Source organism: Balaenoptera acutorostrata, chromosome 6, assembly GCF_949987535.1.
Source record: "Balaenoptera acutorostrata chromosome 6, mBalAcu1.1, whole genome shotgun sequence".
NCBI classification, from domain to species: Eukaryota; Metazoa; Chordata; class Mammalia; order Artiodactyla; family Balaenopteridae; genus Balaenoptera; species Balaenoptera acutorostrata.
This window is the reverse complement of record NC_080069.1, coordinates 64928633-64955259: the sequence shown is the minus strand read 5'-3', so window position 1 is coordinate 64955259 and position 26627 is coordinate 64928633. Positions and strand designations below refer to the sequence as shown.

Here is a 26627-nt window from a genome sequence, read left to right as displayed (position 1 = left end):
GTTAATCTATTTGTTATGACACTTTAAAACTTTCTGGAAAGCTATTTGATAATATTTATCAACAAAATTAAAATAACCATAGTCTTTGACCTAGTTATTATCCTTAAGGAGATTCTATCCTCATCTAAGGATCTGAAATGCACACAAATGAACAAAAAGACATTCATCATAAGTATTATTTATAAAAATACAAAATTGTACTAAAATCTGAAAAAAAATTGGTAAAAGCAAAATTAAATAACAACCAAAGGAGGCCAATTAAATTAAATTTCCAAAATTTCTTATGATATAAAGAAAAAATACAGGGCATGAAATTATAAATACACCATTAACATCTCTCTCTCTCCACACACACATATATATATGTGTGTGAGTGTGTGTATATACATATACACATATATGTATAGGTATATATGTAAATATATACATATATAATCAGCACACAGAATGCTGACTACTATCTCAGTAAACAAAGGATGTTGAGGCCATTAAGCCCTCAGCCACTGCAGCCACCCCTGACAGTGTGCCCTGAGGGGATTCAGGATGGAAAGGAAAAGGATACTGGCCCTAGATAGTCAACGTGCTAATCAAAGGAATATTTCATTCAGCCCAGATTCCTGCATCTTCGCAAACATAGAAAAGTGATAAATTCATTAACTTGACTTGCATGTTTTTTCTTTAATTAAGAGAAATTTTTGATGCTCAACTGCCTGGTTTGTTTTTGCAAAACTCCTATATATCCTGGCTCTTTCTTTTTTTTTTTTTTTATGTTTATTTATTTATTTATTCGCTGCGTTGGGTCCTTGTTGCTACACACAGGCTTTCTCTAGTTGCGGCAGGCCGGGGCTACTCTTCCTTGCGGTGTGCAGGCTTCTCATTGCCGTGGCTTCTCTTGTTGCGGAGCATGGGCTCTAGGCGCGCAGGCTTCAGTAGTTGTGGCATGTGGGCTCAGTAGTTGTGGCTCACGGGACCCAGAGCGCAGGTTCAGTAGTTGTGGCGCACGGACTTAGTTGCTCTGAGGCATGTGGGCTCTTCCCGGACCAGGGCTCGAACCCCTGTCCCCTGCATTGGCAGGCGGATTCTTAACCACTGCGCCACCAGGGAAGTCCCCTGGCTCTTTCTTTACCTCTTCAGAACAGTCCTTCAGAGCTATCTGAGGGCTTAATTCCTCAGTATGTCCGATGAATAAAACATAATTCTCAACTTTTAGATTGTGCATTTTTTTAGTAATAACGGCATTGTATTAAAAACAAGGTAAGAAAGTAATAAAAAATATTGTATATAACAACTAACTGGTTCTTTTAATTCTAGATTTCAAAATGTCTAAGTTAAATACTTGAAAAATGTAAGAAAAAAAACGGGGAAAATAATAATGGAAATGTGATCATTTTGGTCTCTTATTTAATGATCTGCATTGGTTCCTTAGTAGCTATAGAATAAACATTTAATACTTAGCATTAGATACAAGGTCCTTAATGTTGCTGTAATCTCCTATTAGGAGTTTTTCACCAATTTAGTTCATGCTAGCTAATCTGAATGTTAAGCTACATGCTGATCTTTATTCTTTAAAATTCACTTTTCCTTTCTAGCTCCCCAAACTCTTACTTATTCTTTATGTTCCAGTCCGCATAATTTTCCAAAGTTAGAATGAGCTATATTTGAATTATGTTTTTTGTTTTATTGAATCCAATGTCATAGCACATCTCCAGTTTTGTGCCATGCATGAATATGATTAGAATATGTCAGGGAAAAAAAAAAAAAAAAAAGAATATGTCAGGGAGCTGAACCATATGATCTCAGGAACTGCTTCTGGTAATATGGTTCTATTCCAGTAGTGTTCGTCTCTTCCATGTTTAAATAGTTTTTCAAGAGAAATATGACACAGTCAAAGATTTTCTAAGTAAGCCATTTACACTGCCATGCATATGAGGAGAGTTTTGGCTAAAATATTAAATACAATTATGGATATTTTTGGTATATATTTTTTATATTTAAGATCATAGACTTTTGTACAGAGCCAAAACTGGTTAGAAATAAATTTTGTGCACAATCTGTGCATAACAATCAAATTTTATTTGTCAGCCAATTTTTACCAAAATTTGGTTGATATTTTAAAGTTAAAGCCATATTAAGGAAAAATATATTTATTTTCTCATAATAATGGTTCCATACTTCTAGTTCTACCTAAGATTCACAAATTCTAGTAAGTATATAGGAACAGTAGTAAACTAGCAATATTATGTAAAAACACTCTTATTGCAATACTGAAAATCTGGGGTTGGTTGGCATTTCCAATCTAAACAAGATTAATTTCTACTTAACTAGTAATTCTGTATGACAGATTCAAGAAGGACCTAAATAAAGAAATCACTCATGCCCTTAGTGAAAAATCTTATGGTTGAAAACAAGTGTGTGAAGAAAATGACTACTAGTAATACAAATAACAATAGTTAGCAGTCAACATTAGTCAATGAAAAATAATGAATGGTTGGATTTCATTTTTCTGCTTTTTCCCCCAATCACTGATTGACAAATCAAAGCTATTCTCAAATCATAAAACATAAATGAGGGCTTTAAACTTATTTAATGAATAACTGCTTTATAAAGATCAATTATCTAATACCAAAGAAAATTAAATTAATGCAGTTCCATTAACATTGAGGGCTTTTTGAGTCTTAAACCTTTTGCTTAGTACTTAAAATGCACTATATATTTAATCTTTGGAATAACCTAATGGGTTGATACTATCTTCCTTTTAAATTGAGAAATCAAACTTAGGAAATAAACTTGCCCACATTCACCCAACTAGAAATTGGAAAAGACAGTTTTTGATCTCCAGAAAAAAAGAAGCTGAATATGGATTTTGAATTATTTTTAAATGCAAGGTATTTACATAGCAATTTTCTCCAATATATATACAAACGAGATATCTATAATTTCTCTGTCATGTTTATGTAATGCCCCCTTTGCCTCTCAAATATTCAGTAATGGCTGTCTGTGGTTTGCATGAATGTTTTGGGGCTGGTAGGTTTTCTGTTTTGGTTGGGGGATGAGCTCCACACACCGCTCAGGGTGGTGTGTCATCAAGTGGGCATGCATAGGACTCTGATGCTATTCATGCTAGACTCAGCCAGTGGTGACTGGATTCCCAAACCAGAGGTGACCATTAAGGCCCAACTGCTGCCCTCCCACACAAACACACATTGATACAGAAATACTAGGAAAGCAATAGAACAGAAAATTGAGGTTTTAGACAGTCTCACCTAGATCCTCATGGTTATGGGGAGACCACAGAAAACACTATGAAACGTCTGCATTAAAACTAATAGAACACTAATAACATTTTTTACCTTTAAGAATTATTACATATGCCATTGCATTCAAACCAATGCAATAATTGGTCTCATCAAGAGAGAATGCTATCTAATGTAGGTTCTATTTTAAATACTCAAGATTTACCTGGGAAATTATATCGTAACGTAATTAGAGATATACCAATAACAGAGTACGTCATCTAGTTAGTATGAGGGATACACTGCAAATTTTCCAAAGTTGTTTATTTTAAAATAATAAATGAGTGAATAAATATTTACTATAAGAAAAAAATCATTCTCCATAATCCCTGAGCCAAGCCCTTATCACTATAGATGTCACTTATTTTTAGAAGAAAGAAATCACAAGGATTAGATCATTTTTCTTAGATTGGAAGAAGATTTAGCAGATCCTTGTCAGTGTTCCAAGCTGTTAACTTTGATTTCACATACTAAAAGATGAAAATCCTATTATTAGAAAAGCATTTAATTTCTATCCAATTTTCTTTTCCTCATTAGTGAAGTCAGTAATCTGTTGTCTGAAGGGTTATCAAAGAAGCTGGGATGTCCTGGCATTTTGAAACTTGAAATTTAATAAGACAAATAAAAGTGCTTGCTCTAATTTCACTTAAAGATTTCTCAGACAAAGATTTCTCAAATTAGTTTTTATTTATTCCTCCATGGATTTAGTAAGTCAAACACAAAAATGAACAGGCTATTATCAAAGCATAATACCTTACTGCTGACAAGTACCCAGTGCAAGGCTGGTTTAGATAATATTTGTATCTTTTTAGGGCAGGGTATACTTATTCCTCAAAAAGATACACCATTGTAGCACATCCAACTCTGGGGATTCAGGCATTTGAAATAGTCATTTTGTAATCGTAAGTGTGAAGAGTTTCAGAGACTTTCAGTGCTCTTTACTTACAAGTTTTCTATTAAAACTTTACTTTGGACTTATAGAAGCATTTCTTATATCTTACAAGTCACCTCCTAAAATCTAATATTATTTAATCAGTGATCAGTATTCCAAGCTGGAGATAAGGACAGAGAGACCGTGAGGGTAAGCATTCATGAAGTTCCTTCTATTATGTCTGGCAAGTGGGAGTTTTGCCCTATGCATGAGCCCAAAATTCACTTGTTTTCAGCCAATTAACTTTTTATTCCATTAAACTCTTCCTTTTCAATGATAAACATTGATACTGACAGGTAATCTGATGCAATATTGTGATTTATAAGAAATATATGTTTGGTCATTCAGATGACCAAACACATATTTCTCATATATTTGGTCTTTGTCCATGGATCCTGGCTCACAGTTCCCAAAACTCTTGGGATTTCCTGAATGATTAGAGCAACGGGGTCATCTTTTATCATAATATTTGGTCCCTTGTCTTCATTTCCTGAAATTGCTTCAGAGCCATAAAAATGAAATAGGTGTTTTGTTATTCATAACAAGCCCCTTTCCACCACAACTAGGATTATGTTAATAAGTTGATTTTTCTTAAGCACCTAAGGATGGGGGCTGATTGCTAGAAGAACCAACAATGAATTGAGGGTTGGAACTTTCAGTCTTACCCCCTGATTTCCAGAGAGGGGAAAGGGGCTGGAGGTTGAATCTATTGCCAATGGCCAATGATTTAATCAACCATGCCTATGTAATAAAGTGTCCATAAAAACCCAAAAGGATGGGTTTGGGAGCCTCTGGGTTGGTGAACATGGGGAGGTGTTGGAAGGATGGCACACTCAGAGAGGACATGGAAACTCTGTGCCCTTACCCTATGCACTTGTTTCTGAGTTAACTGCAGAACCAGCTCAAACTGGTCCTATTCTGTCCAAAACAGGATGTGTAGTTGTCTTGCAGATACAGCAGAGTCAAAACTGCAAGTCATGTAACCTGGGCATGTTCAAGGTTAAACCAGTCACAGAACAAAAAAAAAAAAAAAAAAAAAAAATGGAACATGACAGAAACCTTAATGCCAGAACCCTTTCAGAAATAAGGGGTCCATTGTCCAAGAAGATCCAGTGCTGAAATCCACCATTCCATAGCTTACTATAAATGGTCAAGTTTAAAGCTCTCCAATTGAAACCTGCCCTAGCAGCATTTCCATATACCAGCTGGTCCTCCCTAACTTATGAAGGTTTGACCAAACACCAGATGGGGGAAACAGATTGGAACCCTGCCACTTGTCTCCTTGTCAGTGGACCTGGCAATAAAGCTCTTTCTTTTCTCAAAGGTCAGAGTAATAGTATTGACTTCTATGAATGTCAGGCTGCAAGCCCTTGCTCGGTAACATACCATTTTATAATAAACCAGTAATCTAGAAAGTAAAATGTTTCCCTGGGTGAGCCACACTAGCAAATTAATTGAGTCCAAGGAGGGGGTCATGGGAACCTCTGATTTATAGCCAGTCAGTCAGAAGCACAGGTAACAACCTGGACTTGCCATTGGAGTCTGAAGTTGGGGGGTAGGGGACAGCAGCCTTGTAGAACTGAGCCATTAACCTGTGCGATCTGATGTTATTTCCAGGTAGATAGTGTCAGAATTGAGTTGACTTGTAGGACACCATTCTGGTGTCTGGGGAATTGCTTTATGGTGTGGGGAAGACACACATACACACATTGGAATTGAGTTCATAAACACAAAAGACCTGTAAAGAATGATTATTTTATAATAAATATATCTTCTCAATCTGTGCCTCCATTCTTTTTCTGAGATTTTGGATGTAGAAAACAAATTTATGGTTACCAAGGGAGAAAGAGGGGTGGTGGGAGGAATAAATTGGGAGACTGGGATTGACATATACACACTACTATATATAAAATAGATACACTAATAAGGACCTACTGTATAGCACAGGGAACTCTACTCAATACTCTGTAATGACCTATATGGGAATAGAATCTAAAAAAGAGTGAATACATGTATATGTATAAATGATTCACTTTGCTGTACAAAAGAAACTAACATAACATTGTAAATCAACTATACTCCAATAAAAATTAATTTAAAAAATAAAATAAAATATATACATATCTAATCATTTCCTTAATTTAGTTTTAACATTTATTTACCTAATCAAGTTTTTAAATATTGTAAGAGGTATAAAGATGGAACTTTACGTAAGAATTTTGAGGAACTATAAACAATATCTAAAGAATGGCCAAACTGAGATGAAACTAACAACAAGATGAACAGACAAATTTAAAAAGGCAGGGATGGTGAAACAAGAAGAAAAAATATTGTAGGAAGAACAGATGTGAAAAATCATGTTTTCCACTGCTCCTCTGAGCACAATCTGCAACTTTATACTAACATATGAGATGATTTTTAAATTATTTTATTGAAACTGGGTCCCTTTAAAACCAAGTTTCTCTGCCAAGTTTACGATTAACCTCTCTATCCAAAACTTTATTCCCTTTCTTGCTCCATACCTGTTCCCCTCAGGATTGAGGGGTATCCAATAAAAGGGGAGATTGAAACAAAGCAGGATCTTGTGGGAGCCCTCCCAGGTACAAAAGCCCCTCCATGCCCCTGGTTTCTTTTTTGTAAAAAAGGCTCTAGTGTCCTAGGCCTTCCCTGAGTTCCAAAGAGCAGATTCTAGCAGTCAAGAAACAATAGTTCAGTGATAAAACAAAGTCCTAGATACTCCTCAAGGGGTATACATAACAATCTGATACATAGCTTTGAGTTGTTTTACAGGAACTAAGGCCCCACCCAGGTGGAGGACGGTAACTACATGCTGAGACCCCAAACTGGTCTGAACCAGAAGTTTGATGATTGAGATTCCTGGAACACCGCCCTGTTACCTCACCACCAACCAATCAGAAGAAAGTCATGCACCCTGCAGCTCTCAACCTAAATATCACATTTAAAAACTCTTCCCTGAAAACCATCAGGGAGTTAGGGTTTTTTGAACATGAGCCACCGGTTCTCCTTGCTTGGCCCTGCAATAAACCTTTCTCTGCTCCAAACCCCAATGTTTTGGTTTTCTTGGCCTCATTGTGCACTGGGCACACAAACTTGGGTTTAACAACATTATTAATGTCCATCTTCTCTACCAGACTGTAAGTTTCATTAATGCAGGCACAGTGTTAACTTTTACTCACCATTTCATCTCCCCAAGCCCAGCACTGTTGTCTACAAATGATAATTCCTTACTATAAGGCTTTTAGACCCATGATAAGAGCACCACAATGCTCATATTTGGGGAAAATGTTAGACACAGATAAAAGGAAAATACTAAGACTACAAAAGACAAAATTGCCTGGATAGGTATTGCTTTCTATGTATTAGAATAGCTGCTTACAAGCTAAACTCCAATGTAAGAAACAACAGAGAAAATACAACCCATTAAAAGCATCCAAATCAATGAGCAAAAAGATTTAATTATTACATGGAAATGCTTCACATAATTTTCAAGATCATGACTAGATAAATAAAATATATTAATATTTTATCAGTAATTTCCATGTTCTGCTAGAGAAGTATACCTACTCCAAAATTTATTAATCCTCAACAATCTTGTGCTATTATTATTGGCATTATGTTATCAGTGATATTAAAATTCACCGGCCTAAAATATTATATCCAAACACAAAAAACAATAGATCTTGTTCTATCATTTTTTTAATTAGAAATCTTAATTTTAAACACTTTCATGATGCCTTGAAAGGTTATATGGAATCTTTTAAATCAATCAAAAGACAATAAACAAGACAATCTACTGTGTAAATGTCAAAACAACTTACATATCAAACAATACTTAAAAAATGAATGGCTTATTGATGGGATACTAAAAGTCATGAAACATTTGCTATAGAAATATATTTAATAATATCGAAATTGCCTACCATGTTTTAAGGATGAACTCATCCTTTTCTAAGAGTATGTATGACATAATCCAAACTTTTTTAAAGAAAAAAGTGATTAAAATATCTAGAAAAGCATGCATCAGAAAAACACATAAGTAGATTCTGAACATTAGATTATGTATGCTGTCTGTTTTTTCTTTGCGCTATTCTGTGTCTTTAAAATTTTCTACAGTGATCAAATAGAACTATTAGCAATTAAAAATTATGAATTGTTATTTAAAATTTAATTTGCTTCCATTTGATTTTGAAAGGTCCTTCTCATACATCGGACACAGCTCAATACCTGGAGACTGTTCTTTGCTATGTAAGTGATTCATTCTATGCATAGGAAATATTACCTGTCTCTCTTCTGCCATTATTAAATATAGTTTTTCTATAGATATTTATTAGTCTAGTTGGCTTATATTGTTATTTGAGGCTTCTATATCCTTGTGGATTTTCTTCCTAGGTGTTTTATTAGTTGTTGAAATCATGGTATCAATATAGTTAATTATTAACATTGAATGGTTTATTTTTCCTTCAATTTTGCCATTTTTTTACTTTATGTATTTTGGGGCTCTGTTGATAGATGCGTATATTTTATAGTTGCCATATTTTCTTAATTAATTGAGCCCTTTATCATTATGAAAAGAATGTTGTTCCCACTTCACACATGAAAAAATTAAGACTCTGAGAGGCTGAATAATTTGCCAAGGCTGCAATTCCAATTCAGGTGGTTATGTCATAAATTCCGTGTTCTTTCTACTTCTCCATTGTCTTCCAAGATGTAATTCTACATTTACTTTTCACATTTCATTATGCAAACTGTTAATTGCAAATACCAAATCCAGTGGCACTAAATAACTCTATGTGGGTTGTGACTTTGAGAGTGACTGATGTATTTAGAACTTTGTTTCCTAAAGACATGGGAGCATGATAAGAAAATATTATTCACTCCAAAAATAATATACTGCATTACAACATTAAATTATATTCATATTTCATCCAAACTGTTTCAGCATATTTCACTGAAAAAAAAGGGTGCAAGAACAGCCTCAACAGTAATAAATGACAAAAGAAATCTGACTTTACAGATGAGAAATGAGACATGAAAGAAGTTGATAATGACAAAAGAAAGAAAAACTTTTATTTGGAATGAAAATACATTTTTAATCCTCAATTAAGTGCAGTTATTTATATATTTAACTGTGCTTTTCTTCCCTTGTAATTCAAGAGACTTGTTATCCCATTTTATGGGTGTACTTAAAAACTGCTTCAGTTAGCACTTCACCTCATTGGATTGTTTGGGGTTGATTAATTAAAATGTCTTTGAGATATGGGGTCTGTAAATGGTAATGGCCACATAACGTTCACTAGAGCAGTCTTATTCTGGATAATCCAGTCAAAGTAATTTCTGTAGACAAGTGTCTTGCTCACATGTATGGAACTCTCACTACCTACTTAGGCAGCTCTTCTATAATTTACTTTTATTGCTTTCAGTTTCATTTGGATTTTATAGGCTTAATGGCTTGGGAAATGATTATGGGTAACAATAATTCAGAATTGACCTTTCAGAGTTACCTGCTTTTTGATCGGTTTAGCTAGCAATGCTTCTACTTGAATTTATCAGCAACAGAAAAATATGTGCCCTAACAGCTGCTGACTTACATTTTATAATTATTGTTATTATGTTAGATAAATATTTAAGTAGTTGAGAAAACCATGGCAGTAGAACAAAGTCATCCACAGTAACATAAAGTCAATGTGTCTATGTGAAAATATTTCACGCTCAAATTAATCTTGCTTCTTCATGTAAGAAACCCTTTGGGAACTATTAAAAATGAAATTGCAATCAACTGGCAATGAGCACTGAGGTTGCATAGAACATAGTTGAAATATAAAGGCAATTCAAATTTTTATATGGATACTAAAGAAGTATAAGTCAATCCTAGCCTCAACTCTAAAATGAGCATCACCGTGAGATTTAATTTCTGTACATGCAAAGCAGTTAATACAATTTCAGTGAAACCCAGCAGAACCCTGTGGGGCTCCTGGGCACAAAAGCCTTTCTGTGTCCACTGTTTTTCTGTTTATAGGAAATAGGTTTCATTCAGCCTCCAGGACATTCCCTGAGTTCCAAAGGGCAGATTCAAACAGTTGCTTCAGGGAAGGGAGGGGATGCAGAGACAAGGGAGGAGTAGTTAAAGAAACAACAGTGCAGCCTTGGGGCAGGGTCCTGGTTCCCCCTCAAGGGATACACATAACAATATCTTTAAGCTGTTTTGCAGATACTAAAACCCCCACCAGGTGAAAGAAGTTAATTGTATGCTGCCTACAAGCATGCAGACTGCAGACGGTTAGAACCAGAAGGTTGATGATGCAGATTCCCAATTACCTCACCACCAACCAATCAGAAGAATGTCCATGAGCTGGTCAAGCCCTCCTCTTTGAACAACTACAACAAAACTCCTCACTACCTCCTCCCAGTCAGGACACACACTTCTGAGGGCATTAGCCCACTATGGCCCCCTTTGCCTGGCAAAGCAATGAAGCTATTCTTTTCTATTTTACCCAAAACCCCGTCTCTGAGATTCAATTCGGTACCGGTGTATAGTGGCCGAATTTCAGCTTCACTATTTACTTTACATATATTACATTTTTTAATACTGGCAAAATTCTATGAGGTACACATTACTATTATATATTATAGATGAGTCCGTTTTATAGATGAGAAACTGAGGTAGAGAAAGGTTATTGCTTAAGTTCACACTGCCAGTAAATAGTAGAGGAAAAGTTTGTCTTGTTTTTCCTCAGGTATCTGATTCTGGAGCCAGCTATCTTAATCACACATCACACTAGAACGTAACAGATACTCATAATTGTAAGCTTTTTATTTCTCTTTTATTTTCTACCAATGTTAAGTAATGTAAGTTTTCTGAAGAGGGAACTTTCTAGAAGAAAAGGAAAGTCTCCACAGAGGAAGTGGTAAAGCGCTTGGATCTAAAGGGAAGATGTGATTTGGATAAGCAGAAGAGGAAGTAAAGAGCATTCTAGATAAGGAACAGCATATGGTGATGAAAAGTTTGGAAGAAGGACTAATCTTATCATGCTTCTGAGAGACTGAAGAGTCTGAAATTAGGAAAATTTGTAGGGAGGTGTAGGAGATAAAGCTGGAGAGATAAGGTAAGCCCGGTGGATAAAAATGCCTTGAAAAGCTAGGCAGAACATGTTAGCTTTGACTTGGAGAAGATAGATTTCTGAGACCAGAGTGACATGTAGTTAGTATTAATGGCATAAATTAATGGAAGGTAAATACTGTATTCAGATTTCAATAGTTATTTAACCTTTTTAAAATTTCAATTTCCCTCATCTATAAAAGGGTGAAAATAATATGTATCTCAAAGAATTATTTTGAGCATTTTATTAAAACAATAAAAAGCACATAATACAGTGTCTGAAACCCTGAGTGATTTATATGAGGCATCTGCTAAAATTATTATTTCAATAGTAGGAGTAATGGAAGAAAAACAGAGGCGGAAGACAAGGAGGAGGAGATGGAGGAGGGGGAAGGGGAGGTACAATAGTAGCCAGTAGCAGCTGCTGTTATCATAGAATCTTACAAAATTTATCTCCTCTGGTGAGACTTAGGAACTGAGCAGTTTTTAAGATGTAAGATATTACAAGGTTCTTTTGAAACGTTTCATCTCTGGGTTACTCTTAGGCAAAATTTAAAAGTCCTGCTATCCTGCTCTCAAGATTTCATACTAAATGTGTCTCATACACCTCTCTCTAATTGCCTGTTGACTGGTCCTGCCCCCTTTACATGGCGATCCGCTTGAATCTGTCTCTCCTGAGTGAGGCACCAGGCTACAGTCACCTCCATCTACTGTGTCAGTCCTTGTCCCTCAGAACTTTGTTACATACTTGCTATCAATCTGAATTAAGGCATATGTAGTTGATAAGGGCTTAATGCAATCTGCCAAGATGTGGATGTAATTTTGGATGGTTTGTAGATGAACACTATATTATAATTGTTATTTTCTTCATTTTAAGCATTAGGAAGATACTTTTTTGTTGTTAGTGACATTAAAATTTCTTTTGAAACACATTTACTTATAGTAATCTATTTAGAATAATGAGTCATAACCATTTGAATGAAAGAGAAATCAATGTGTCTAAATAAATAGATGATAGATAGATAGATAGATAGGAAGGCTCTTCCTCATAACAGAATGCCAAGTAATAAATACATAGGAAATAATGGAGTTTTAAAATCATCAATGGAGGCTACAAGCAGGGGATGGAAGTTTGAGAAACAACAGGATATTTACACAGTCTCAGAGAATCTCTCTATAAGGTACTTACTAACTATGAAAGGAAAAATTTGATTTTAAAGTAGACAAACCTGTAGACTGTTTCTGGATTTCTTTGTTTCTGTGTTTATTTCTAGTGCAAATAATGCTGCTAGGACCATTACTGGAAATGACTCCTGTTGCACATTTATAAGCATGTTTTAGGATATGTTCCTAGGAATGAAAATTTTGTATCATGGGTTACACACATCTTTAGCCCCATGAGAAAATGCCAAATTGTTGCTTAAACTGATTGTCTCAGTCTACATTCCTACCAGCAAGGTATATAAAACATTTCCATTGTTACACATCTTCACTAACAATTAGTAATGTTGCCATATTTTTTAGTTTTATCAATGTGGTGGACATAGAGATATTTATCTTTATGTTTTCATTTGTATTTATCTTATTGCTGGCATCTTTTCATATAGGTACAAGCCACTCATTTGTGAAATTCCTGCTCATGAGTTGGTCTAATTTTTTGTTGGCTTGTCTTTTTCCTTATCATTTTCAAGTCTTTATAGGTCATGTCATTTGTTAGTTATATGTCTTGAATAAAGTTTTCGGTTTCACTTTTTATTTTCTTTTTGGAGAATGGAGGCTTTTTACAAACAGATGTTTCTGATTTTATTGTTATAAAAAATATCCATCTTTTCCTACATGAATTGTAGTTTATTTTTCAAAATCTTGTTTTAGAATCCTACATATCCCAATGATATAGAGATTTTATATTTTATTTTCTTCAGAAAGTTCTGAAGCTTTCTTTCAGGTCTGAGTTTAACCCATCTAGACTGGATGATGTGAGGCAAGAAACTAAAAGATTGAGGAACTGAAAAAATGAATATGCCAAATTTCCGACTGATCCTGTTTTGCACTTCAAATTTTGAATTTGTAGACTGGGAAAAACACTAGTACCTTCTTCTTACTATTATTGTGAGTTAATGCCTAAAAAGGTTAATGCATATAAAGGGTTTATAGCAATACTTGACACAGTAATTTTAACTTTATTATATTGAATTCAGCTTCAGATCTTGAATATAGAGATCAAAAGTTATAATAATCCTAATTTTGTCATTTAGAAAAGTTAGAGATTTATTATTTTAAAGAATGTATACTTCCTACTTTGAAAGAGGGACCATTTTATAATCAAATAGTAAAAAGAATGCTTATAATTTATTTGGGCACTTTTTTTTCTCTGCTTAAAATGAACCAACAATTTTGGCCCAACACAATGCAATTCCCCTAAGAAGCATATCCATGTTGTTTGTTATTATTTAACAAACAAAAATATATGTGGCACATTTATTATGCCACAAGAATAATCTGAGAGATAGATACTAGTCACTGAATATCCATAGGACTGGAGAATCCTATTTTTTTAATCACCCCAACTGCTTACAAACACCTTGTTTTATCTGAAAACTCTTAATCATTCTCTCTATTGCAAGTATTAGTAAAACTTCTGTGAAGTTTTACTAGACTTATAGACACTAATACAGTTGTTCTAAATTCTGGAAACCACTGCAATTTGTACTGCCTCTTGTATCAAACATTGCTGTTTGCTCACCTAACTGCCTCTGGCCCTCGACACACACATATATTCTGATAAATCCATCTCCTGTTGCAGAATATGAAAATATGAGATACTTAACCTTGTAATGCTGATTTCCAAATGTGGTCAGTGGCACTTGAGAGAGTCTGCAGGGAGGTTTCTTTGTTGTCTGGTATTAGAAAATCAGATATTCACAGATAAGTCATCCTGTGACCTTGAGGGAATAAACTTGAGAATGAAAGACCATTGACTAAGGAAGGCAGAGCTTCAGAAAGGAATTTTCCTGGATCTTCCATGACATGTGTGTCACAAAATTAAACAAGCCTGGAAATTTGTACCTCCTTACTTGTTACTGTGTTTGATGATAAACCCCGATTTTTTAAGGCAATTTTGGTCTCATGTCTCTTACTTGGTTTTGATACACTGCACTCATACCTCATAGATAGCATTCTAATTTATTGGCATGTACAGTAGACAATGAATAAGTGTTTGTTAAGTAGAAGCAATGGAGAATTACTTCCCCTCTCATATCTGGATGTTGCCTGACAAGAATATTGCTACCTACTTCAGGAAATAACTGGAAGGGAAATAAGGCCACAGGCCCTTGTACTGCACAGATTAAAACCACCCTGCACAAGTTTTACGCACTGGGTCTTTCATTTTAAACTATAGGTGAAATCATTAAACTAATTTATTGCAGTTTATGTAGATTGGGCAGCTGTTAAGATTTAGATTGACCAAGTTTTATTTTAGCCACTAGAATGAATAAAATGCAATAAACTAGAGCCAAATGTCAAATACCCGTTTTAGAAATGATCTCTTCCATTAATTGTTTTCCTGTTCTCAATAATTCACTATTACAGAGCAGAAAGTCCATTGAATTATATGGTTGTAATTAGGCTGTTGCTTTAACATGTTTTATGTTTCAGTATTTCTTATGCCTCCAGTAAAAGAAAAAAAAAAATTGATAATGGCTTTATATAAAGCTGTCCTTGGATGGAATTTTGTTTTGTCTCAGAAAATTATCTTGTACTAGAAGTATATACTCTGTCCAAAATTTAAAAGTTAAAATAAAATAAAAATGATATTTTTCACCTGTTGATGTATACAGGACATTCTTACATTAAAGTCTTCTGACATTAATCAAAAAACAAACAAACCCTAATCATATTTTTGTAAATCACTATATATATATACACACACACACATACATATATATATATATATATATATATATATATATATATATAAAAATAAATGTACCACTGTTATGACTAATCTAATCAGGACCAATCATTTTAAATGTATAACAGATAATACACATAGTTTCAATTTTTTTTCTTCAGACATTAGAGACCACGATGTTTCAAAATTCTTCATTACCTTAAGAATCTTGAATATCATTACAATATGATATCATTCCATTAAAAGGAGGATTCTCAAAAATCTCATCTCTTGATTTCCATATAAAACAAAAGCCATACCTCAGCTACATTCCACTCCTTCTACAAACTTATCTAGTAAAGGAGACATCAGGGGAAGGAGCCTGGGTCTTCCATTGGGAAAGGAGCCTGGGTCTCCCCAGCCATGCAATAGACACGTGTGTCTGTGTAGTGGGGTATCATACATTTAAAAGCAATAACTCTTGTTCATCTTTGGTGGAAACAAAAGCAATTCTGCACATAATTTCTACCATGCACTTGAAGAAAGGAAAACTCTACCTCTTTTCTCTAAATAAATCTAAATTTTATGTTTTTTACCTTCACATATTTCACCAACCTTCATATCTATCGCTCTGCTTCCTTGCATTCTCTCCATGTAACTCCTCAGATATTTTATTGTCAGACCTCAAACTGAACACATTTTTTTTTAAATAAAGTATAGAGTTGCTACAGAATTATCTAAAAGCTATAGTCTTAATAGCTAAATCCTAAGATTACTTTCTCATTGGCCACTACCACTCAATAACTATATTGCATTGCAAGTTAAGACCTAAGTAAAAATGGTTAAGATGTATTTAAGTCCGAAAAAAACCCACAAAGGTCCCCTTAAGAAAGGTAAGATATTCTTTACATTCATGGTGAATATGCCGATGTTCATTCTTCAGCAAAATACTGTTTTAGTGTTTAATGCTTCAAAACAATAGCTGGTAATTGTTTCAAATATGCATTTGTCCATAATGAGAGCTTTAATTTGTACACTCTAATTATTTTTGTTTTAACTAATGTAAAAATTTAATAACAAAAACCTTAATTAAATAGAGTTGGAAGACCAGAAGAGGGAGCTCTCGTGCCCTGAAACAATAGCAGAACCCAACACAAAGAAAGACTCCTTTCCTGGCAAGGACTTAGCCCATGAAAAACCATGGACTCTTCATTTACTATAGTCCTTCCAACTTCTTTTTCCTCTCTATAAAAGCTTCTTCTTCTCTTGTCCTGGGGGAACTTGCACTTGGCTCCCCAAGGTTGTAGACCCCAAACTGCAATTTTCTGCTGATCCCAAATAAACTTATCTTTGCTGGGAAATATCTGGTAGACTATTTGTTTCATGTCAACACTAAAAAGTGTGTTACTTATGTATTGTCAGTCATGTGTACATCCTATGTTTTTATATTGATAAGACTCTTATGTCCAGTTATTTTAAAATGTATTTCCAAATGTTTTAAGTAACATTTGCATTGTCATTGTCATGAGATGTATTTGATGAAAGATAACAAATATATTAGAAATATGTAATTAAATCATTTGTCATCATTGTTTAAAGTATTAATATGTGTATTTAAATAATGCTTTTAAAATTCATTCCAGAGAAAGTTCGCACGAGATTTTATAAACAGAAGTTTGTATAGCCTGTTTCTGAACAAGGAAGGTATCAATAGTTTTCCCTCTGAAAAGGAGTTCTATTTGTCATTTGTTATGTCTTATTGATCAGTGTGAATGTCTGGTGCCTTGAGAAAATAACATGCCTTAGAATGTAAACCTTTCACAGACTACAAATTCGAAACACTTTTATAGTAATTACATAATTAACTCATAATGTCATACTTTAAAAAGATGATAAAATGCTGTATTATATTCAGCACTTCAATCAGATGTACCAGTTTGCTAATTCTAAGTGCTTCGTCTCTGATATACTCACTCATTTGCAACTTTCCCTAACTCCTCATAGAAATTTTGACACTTTATGAATATTAAGCAGTCTCACCAGAGAATGATGAATGTGACAATACGTGTATTTGAACATAACCATAATGCAAACCATTTGACAGCCAGATTTGAACTGTCATTCTTACTAGATTTTCTCAAGAGTCAACATTGATCTTGGGAGAATTCATATTTCTTTTAGACTTTCTCTGTGTATCTAAGAAAGAATTAGAATGGACGTTTGGCTGAGCACATACCAAATAGATACAAAATTTAGATGAATTTTAGATAACTTAAAATTCAGGTATTTTTTTTTTAATGGATAACTTAATTATATTAGATCTATATCCTTTATTTTATTTATTTATTTATTAATTTATTTTTGGCCGCGTTGGGTCTTCGTTGCTGCGCGGGGTCTTTCTCTAGTTGCAGCAAGCAGGGGCTACTCTTACTTGCGGTGCACGGGCTTCTCATTGCGGTGGCTTCTCTTGTTGCGGAGCATGGGCTCTAGGCGCACGGGCTTCAGTAGTTGTGGCTCGTGGGCTCCAGAGCGCAGGCTCAATAGCTGTGGCGCACAGGCTTAGTTGCTCCGCGGCATGTGGGATCTTCCCGGACCAGGGATCGAACCCATGTCCCCTGCATTGGCAGGCGGATTCTTAACCTCTGTGCCACCAGGGAAGCCCAAAATTCAGGTAATTTTTAAATCCCTCACCACACTGAGAAAATAAGGAATTGAATGATATTTGAAGAGTATTTCCTTGGAGAGAGCTGTGCCATGAGCTTCTCCCACTGACTTTTCAGGAATTTGGGGTATAATCTACCAATCCCAAATTAAGAGAGAGTGACTCTGAGGAGACCATTTAGGGGATTAAGTAACTGTGCTACAATTTGGGGGGCATTTCAACCTTCCCCCTTGAAAAATATAAAGAATGAGATAAGTATTCTCTCAGAAAGGAGACCAGGCATGGATAGATCTCAGGAAAGAAAAGCTAGAGGTAACACCTGATGCCTAATTGCTGAGGAAGGTTTAAGCAATGAATCTTAGGAACAGTTTACTACTTGCATAAAGGCTACTGCTATACAATCTGTAGAGACTGGTGGGGTCTTTGAAGAAACCACAGATGTACTGATGAAAAAAAAATAAATTAGCTTTAAATACCTACCAGGCCAGGCCAATATCATTTAACTAAGAACTATACTGATTCCTGTACCTCTTCTCTCTCACCATGCCCCAGAGCTAAGCATTTTGGCAAGCCGGAGTTGGAGGAATCACGCAAGGTTTGAACAGAGAAAGGGAAAACAGCTGATGGCTCCATCCTTCCTGATCTACTGCCTGCAAATGGCTCAAACTGACAAGAAGAAGAAATCTCAACATTATCCCAGACAAATGACATGAATTGACACTATGTTTTAAAGTTCTGAATTGATTATGGACATTTTTTACCATCATAAAGTTACCAGAAAAGTCAAGAAGCCTGCCTGAGTTTCTCAAGGGGCAGGGAAATAACCATGCTGACAGTGACTAAAGTAGACACTCATAGACAAAAATAAAGTTGTTTTTGCTTATTTTAGGCCATAATCTGTGCTTAAACTTTGGAAGTATTCACAAGGATAAGGCTGCCTTCACAGGGGGCAGTGCTTCCTCAATACAGGAGCACTGTTACTGCAAACACACAGTCTTAGCCTTATGTCGTACACAGTATTATCTGTCATGGCTTTGACACAAACATTGTGGTGGGCTGGCCTGGATTTCAGGTATATTACACATTTACAAGAACCGTTTCCTCAGAAAAAGGAAGTCGTGGTCTCATAAGTGAGCAAGACACTTGGTTAGTGATGTAACAATTTTTAAAAAGACTTGAAAAGGATATGAAATTGCAACATGCCACAAAACCTACAGGGCTTCTCAGGTGACAGAGAAATTGCTCCAATCGATTTTAACATCCCATTAAAGCCAGCCAGCAAACCAGGGGATGTACTGTCTGCAACAATAAAGCATTCCTCTGGAGACTCAGCCTTGGTAGAATAAATAAAAAGGGGTAATTCCTTCTATTAATTCAGTTCACTCTGGCCACCGATAGGAATATAGAGTCAAATTCCTGAAAATATCACATATTGGCGAGGGGCGTGAAGTCTACTATAACTAAATAGAAGTTGGAACACAGTATAAAGTATCAGTTTTATTATATCATATAACCAAAGGGCAATCAAAATTTCCTCTTCCAGTAATAAAAAGGAAATATTGAGCAAATGGATGAAAACTTTCACTATGATGTTCAAAACAGCTGAGATAAACGCATAAGCATTAAATTTGGGGGTAAAAAGAGATGGGTGGGGATATGACCTTCTCTAACTTGTCAGGACAGCATTGAATCTCTAGTTCACAAATATGGCCCAGTAACATGCAGAGATGTACATTTGCATCTTTCAAATAATAATTTTAGTCATGCTAAGTTTGTGTACAGAAGTACTGAAACATGATTAACACTCAGTCAAATGTATGTCATATGTTCTAATCAATTTAAAAGGATTAGAGACGAATATATATGTCTGATCACTACATGTGAGAAGCATTTGTTATGGGCATATTTGGAAGAGAACTTTTTTTCTCACTGATATTTCACATAATAAAATAATTTGAACATTGAACTTAACACAGTTATTGGGAAATGACGTAATGGTTCTACAGAAATACATGCATATATATTTATGGGTAGGAAATGCTAAAGTATTAATAAAATAAAAGAGATTGGAGTTTATAGTAAAAAATACAATGAGCTAAATGATAAAATACTTCAGCATTAGCCCTTACTTGGGGATGAATTATCTTTTTGCCCTTGTTATGGACTACAGTGATCATTTGTTTCTCTTAATGGATTTAGTTTCCACCAACACATTTCAAACTGGTTTAAAAATACACATTACATTTTTCTTACTTCCGGTAGCATTTTCCATCTGTCCAGAGGAAGAATTGACGAGACTTCATGTGTTTTATAATGAGAGGTGAGAAAGGAATCCAAGATATTTCCCAGGTTTCTTTTTGGGAAACTGGGTAGATGGTACTTCTATTTACAGGAATGGGAAAGATAAAAGTAGGTTTATGGGGAAATATTTTGAGTTCAATTTTAATATATATATAGAAGTTGAGAAGTTAATGTGCTATCAAATAGATATGCTGATTTGATTCTCAGGAATGCGATCCTAAGAGGACACATTGAGTTGACAATCACTATACGTAAATAATCCTTGAAGCTACAAGAGTAGATGAGTTCAACCATGAAAGCTATAGACTGAAAAAAGAAGAAATGTAAGAAGTTATTGGGCTAATGTTAAGTCTTGAGAGGTGGTATCTGGCAAAAAGGGAAACAGAAAAGTGTTCAATGTATTAATGGCCTAGTGATGGGTAAGGAAAGTGAGGGAATCCCCATGGGGAATCTACCTGATTAGAGAAATTCCAGTTGAGAAAATCTTGAAAATTGGAGCAGCGAGCCTGTGTGTCTTGAACACCACACAGTGCTTATTCAGTGAACAAACCAACCAACTTGTTGTAACAAACCCCACCTCATCTTTACCCTTGAATTCTATGGTTTGTGATTTTTCACCAGCAACTTGGAGGACAAATCTGCTTAAATTTTCATCTGTGTTCTGGGAAGGAAGCAAATGAACTTTCCTTTTTTTTTTTTTTTTTTTCTTGTTTTCTTTTTTTCTTTTTTTATTCCAACCACAGACAACTCAGACACCTTTATGAAGTGGCTGATGACTCAGAACACAGAACAAGAAAAATTCAATCCAAAATGAAACAGCAAAACTAATTGCTCTGCTCTTTCTCTTTCTTGAGAGCAAAGTCATAGAAAATTCTAGGGCCCAGGTATAGAAAAAGTAGTATCAAGTAACAGTGTGTTTTAAAAAAAAACAAGTTAGATTATGCATGCTATGACTTGGTGAGGTAGAACTTGATCCCCCAGAATCCTTGAGTCTAAATGAATTATCTATCAGCTGGCTGGCCTGTGAAGAAAGCCATAATTAATGAGAATCATTAAGGATTCACTGAGTTGTGTCAGACAAGCCTCATTTTATTTCATTTTTTAAAATTTTTGATAGAGTTTATTAGACTGTAGATTAAAGGAATGATGTAGATGCAACATATCTGTATATCTGTATTTCAACAAGGTATTTGACATGAGATTTTTGAAGGTAAGAGATGGAGAATGGGTTCCTGGATAACAGATAATTTAAATGGATTCCTAACTGGTTCAGCAGTGTTAGGTTCTTGAATTAGAGGAGGGCTCAAATAAGTGGAAACAGCAATTACGAAGGCTTTTATATCAAAGATTTGATGAAGCCTGGCTTGTCTGGAAAGTACTGAGTTTCTAATTTAATGTCTCACCACTTCCTTGTCTGTCTTCAGATCTCAACTGAGGCTTGGTTCCAGTTAAATGTGAGTTGCTACCGTAAGGGATAGGATGTGGCGGCTCTTGATTAATATTCAACATTCAAAGGAAGTTAGCTGGTGCGCTGTGAAAAACAACTTTTGTAGGATTGTTGGTTCATACAGGCAAAGACAATTTGGACTAAATGATATTTACTATAACCATTTAATCTTCCTCTCTTCTTCTCACAGTGTGACCTCTGGTGGCTCACCACTGAGGATACTATTGAGAAAAAATTACTGGCAAGCTTATGAATGACTAAGGAGTTCTATCATACGGTGACCATAAATGGTGTGAATCTACTTTTGCCAAGATATCCCCTTGGCAAGATATCTTATCTTTGGTGGTACTCACATGGATACAAATTGCCCATACTAATTCTTTGGCTCTTTGATTCTCTACAATAACCCCTCTGGATTCTTTTACCCCTAAGCTTTCCAGAAGAGAAGTATTTTAATAATGTCACTAGATGCCACTATAAACCATCTCAACCACTTGATCCAGCCAATCCTGGTCAAACCAACCGCATGAACATACATATTTGTGTGCATAAATGCATAAACACACTTACTGACTTGCAGCGTGCAATGTACCTATTCAATCTAATGCTTAAAATAAGCTTTTTTCTAAAGAGTCTTTGAATGCCCAGTACAATTCCTGGGTGTTAACAGAAATAGAAGAAAACAGAGGATGTGTAGAACTGGGGATCTCTAGAACTATATATATATAAACACACATATGTACATATATATTCATTGTATCTATAAATTTTTCTATAGTATGAATTTTATATTTTTTACTCTTTGTCTATAATAACTGTGTATAAATATAATGGTAAATTTATGTAATTTATAAAAACTGTACATATATTTGAGTACATATTTAACATTTTTAACTGACGGAATGTTTCACCAAAAACATCTGGAGATAGCTCTAAAGGATGAGGGATGAAATGTGCCTCAAAAACTGCGGTTTAGGGCTTCCCTGGTGGCGCAGTGGCTGAGAATCTGCCTGCCAATGCAGGGGACACGGGTTCGAGCCCTGGTCTGGGAAGATCCCACATGCCACGGAGCAACTGGGCCCGTGAGCCACAACTACTGAGCCTGCGCGTCTGGAGCCTGTGCCCCGCAACGGGAGGGGCCGCGATAGTGAAAGGCCCGCGCACCGCGATGAAGAGCGGCCCCCGCACCGCGATGAAGAGTGGCCCCCACTTGCCGCAACTAGAGAAAGCCCTCACACGAAAACTAAGAGACCCAACACAGTCATAAATAAATAAATTAAATAAATAAATAAAGTATTAAAAAAAACAACTGCGGTTTAGAAGAACTGGGAAAATTGAAATTAATTAATGGTTAATGTAACACATGATATTTTAAAAAACAAGTGAATGTATGTGTGCTTGTGAGTGTGTGTGTGAGTGAAAGAGAGTTAATTGGATGGTTGAGGAGAGGGTTGTTCAGAAACATGATGCCAGAATATGTTAATGCTATTTACAGATAACAGGAAAAACTAAACTGAAGCAAAAAGACTTGTATTTGGTTTTATGGCATAGTAGTACATAAGAACTATTTTACTTTAAAATTGAATTTCAATATGCAAAATGACTATCATGTATTATCTAAACTGATAGAATTTATTAGCTCTTATTTGACTGCAGCCTCAGACTTCATCATGCATGCTCATTCAACTACTGCTGTGGGCCACAGTGTCAACGAATAAAATATCTTAAGAATTACCTATAAGCAATGCCACCACAATTTTAGACTTAAAAAATTTACTAGTTTCCATTCTCCACATAATTTTAACTTTACATCTACAGGCTTAATAGTACTCCTATTACTAGATTAATTAAAAACAAACATGAAATCCCAATGTTATAAATTTTGTTTGAAAAAAGGTCATTCTCTAATTAGGCAAGCAATGATGTTGACATGTCTTTAATCCTGCTCATTCTATATTATAATCAAGTCACAAGCTTTATTAAACTAAACTTTAAAAAGAGCAATTAGAATGAGTGAGGCTTACCAACATATAGCCTTCCCCCACAAGATGATTAATGGCAGGAGGATGAAAAGTGTCAAACTCCTCAAGATTTCCCTGGAAGGAAAAAAAAAAAAAAATGGGAAACACATTCTGAATTTACATTTTTTGGCAGTTATATGATGCTAAATTTAAGTCAGTTGATGAGATGAAAAAGGAGAATAATAATAATTGACACTTTATAGAGTAACGAAATTGACTAATGATTTGAAAAAATACCATCAAAAGGGTGTTTATATTATTTCCTTGATGGAAACTATTATAATCCATTTAAAGAATAATTTAAAGAAAATCCATTTAAAGAAAACACTTAAAGAACAAATATAATCCTTAAATTTTTCTGATATAAAAGTTCATGCTATAAGAAATTATTCACTGATTAACCACAAACACATTTTCTTGTCTTAAATGAGAAGTTACTGAAAACATAATATATTTTATATATAAGATCTTTACATCTGTTTTTGTTTTTCCATGTTGCATAAGAAAATGAACCACTCACAATTTTTTAATGTTATACTACTCATTATTCACATGTTTTCTTATAGATTCAGAAAGCATTGTTTATCAAATTATGCTTATTATCTATAGAACTCTTGTCCCACATCCAAGTGACTGCTGTACTCTAGGATAATCAACAATTTTCAAACTGACAGCACAGTACTAAACATAAAATAGTGAGGCCATAACTATAATAAACCAAATACATCAAAAACCTTAAATGAATCAGGATAGAGAATATGCAAGCCAATTGATGAATAGTCACCAAACGCACAGCTCAAAGAAAAACTAGACAATTAAATATTTCACTTAAAATCACACATTTAACAGCAGAAAATTGAACTGGGTGACAAAGATCAGGTGGTCCCACCAACTGTTTAATGATTGGTGGGTCATGTGCTCCTGAGTTCCAAAAAGAAATCACAAATGGCAAAATTTCTACCATTTACTAAACACAAAGAGCTGAGCATTTAGGGTTCATCATGATTCCCCATGTCTGATCCAAATGTCTCCTCCCACACACAGCCAGGCTTTGTATATTTCTCTCTTCCTAAAATGTTCCCTTGCTACCTGTTCAAACGTTATTCATTCTTTCTAAACCAAACTCTGAACTCACCTAATCTATGAAGCCATAATCTTCTTTGCATTCATAGGCTTGTTCTAATATTAACACATACTCCATCATGTATTTTTCATATATGTACCTTCTTTTTTCAACCACATTTTTAGTTCATTGGAACAGCAATCATGTTCTATTGATTGTGTGTGTATTCAGAAACTCAGAATCCAGTAGATTTCTGACTATGTGGTAGAGAAAATATTATATTTATACAAATATATGTATATTTGTGTATAGCTAGGTAGATAAATATAGATTACTTAGTTAACTGGAAAGTCTTGGTACTATACATTATGTCTAAAATGATCCATGTCAAAATCTCCTTTGACTGACCAAGAAATGGCTTTTGGTTTTGAAAGGAAGGAACTGCTATTTCTGTCTAATTTGGCAAACAGTTCTCGCTCAGGACTAATAGAATACTACATTGAAACTAATTTCTTCTACATGCCTTTAGTGAATAATGTTAAAATCTAACAAGGTGTTTCTATAACCTTCTGCTGAACTTACAAAGAACAGGTTCTGCAGAACCTAAGCAAAATAACATGTATTGAGTAGTTGCTATGTCCCAAATGCTTTTTGTATGTTATGTTGATGTTTTTTTTTTTAGCATGATTAAATGCAAAGTAATGAGGTAGAATTTGTTGATTTCTCTACTTTTCAGATGAGAAACCTGAAATAAAGAGACTTTGAGTTACTTCCTCGAAGCCTCCTAGTCAGTAAATGGTAGAGCTGGAATTTAAACGCAGGCAGTCTGACTCAGAGCTTTTCATTCTAACTACAATAATATGCTACCTGTGTCTACAAATCACATATGCTAGATAAAGGGGAAGGGAATGCTAGAAGGAAGGAATAAGAAAGATATTTTACATATTGTCAAAATGTGGAACTGACATTTTTTTTAAAGCCAGGAACAATTCCTAAAGGATTCTACCCTTTACACCCCTTCCCCAATATACCCAAGGCAGTCTTAGAACCAATACTTTCACGCAAACAAGACGACATGTTATAAAACCATTATCTAGTTATAGGATTATATATGGGAGTTTAAAACGAAAAATAAAATTTATTTATTTTTTTGATATTTACATGGGCATATTATCAAACATCTTTTATGTTACATTATAATTTAAATTGTAGAATTTAATTTTAGGTAAGATTTAAAATAGCTTTTAAATTTGGCCTTTACCTCTCTGCTTTTGAACATCTTACCATTAACAAATACAGCATCCATAAAAACAGTATAATTTTGAGCTTTTAGTGCTATGGATTTCACATTTCCCTAAACCAACCCTTTTCCCTAAACTGTGCATGTTTCAGAGACTAAAGCAATATTGTGGTATTCAAAACTTATTCACAGCAATAATGCTACCCTTTCTTTCCAGGAGTTGATTCACAAGTTATTATAAGTCTTACAAAAAACATTTTTTTTGAGAATTATAGTATGCACTTAACTTTGAGATTAGTTATCGTCAATAGCATTCTCCCCTTTTAAAATTTAGGAAGAATGAGTCTCAAGCACACTGAATCATTGCTCAGTTTTACTCAAGTTGTTCGTAGAAGAACTTGTGGGGACTTCCCTGGTGGTCCAGTAGTTAAGACTCTGAGCTTCCAATGCAGGGGGTGCAGGTTCAATCTCTGGTCGGGGAACTATGATCCACATGCTTCAGGTGTGGCCAAAAATGTTTAAAAATAAATAAGTAAAATAAAACAAAAATTTTAAAAAAAGAAGAACTTGAGTATTTTCTGTGCTCTTTGAAGCTGGGTTTCCTGTTATTTCTTTCTGTTTTATTTCTTTTGTGTTGCATTGTTATCATTTTCTGGCACT

General features: G+C 34.7%; 1 long non-coding RNA gene across 1 annotated transcript in view; it reads right to left on the bottom strand.

The window, feature by feature from the left end:
* LOC130708446 (uncharacterized) overlaps window positions 1-26627 on the bottom strand; it is a 1343207-nt gene that overhangs the window by 768332 nt on the left and 548248 nt on the right. Inside the window, exon 3 of the long non-coding RNA XR_009008660.1 lies at window positions 23668-23739. This is a non-coding gene — a long non-coding RNA (uncharacterized LOC130708446). The remainder of the gene's footprint in view (window positions 1-23667; window positions 23740-26627) is intronic.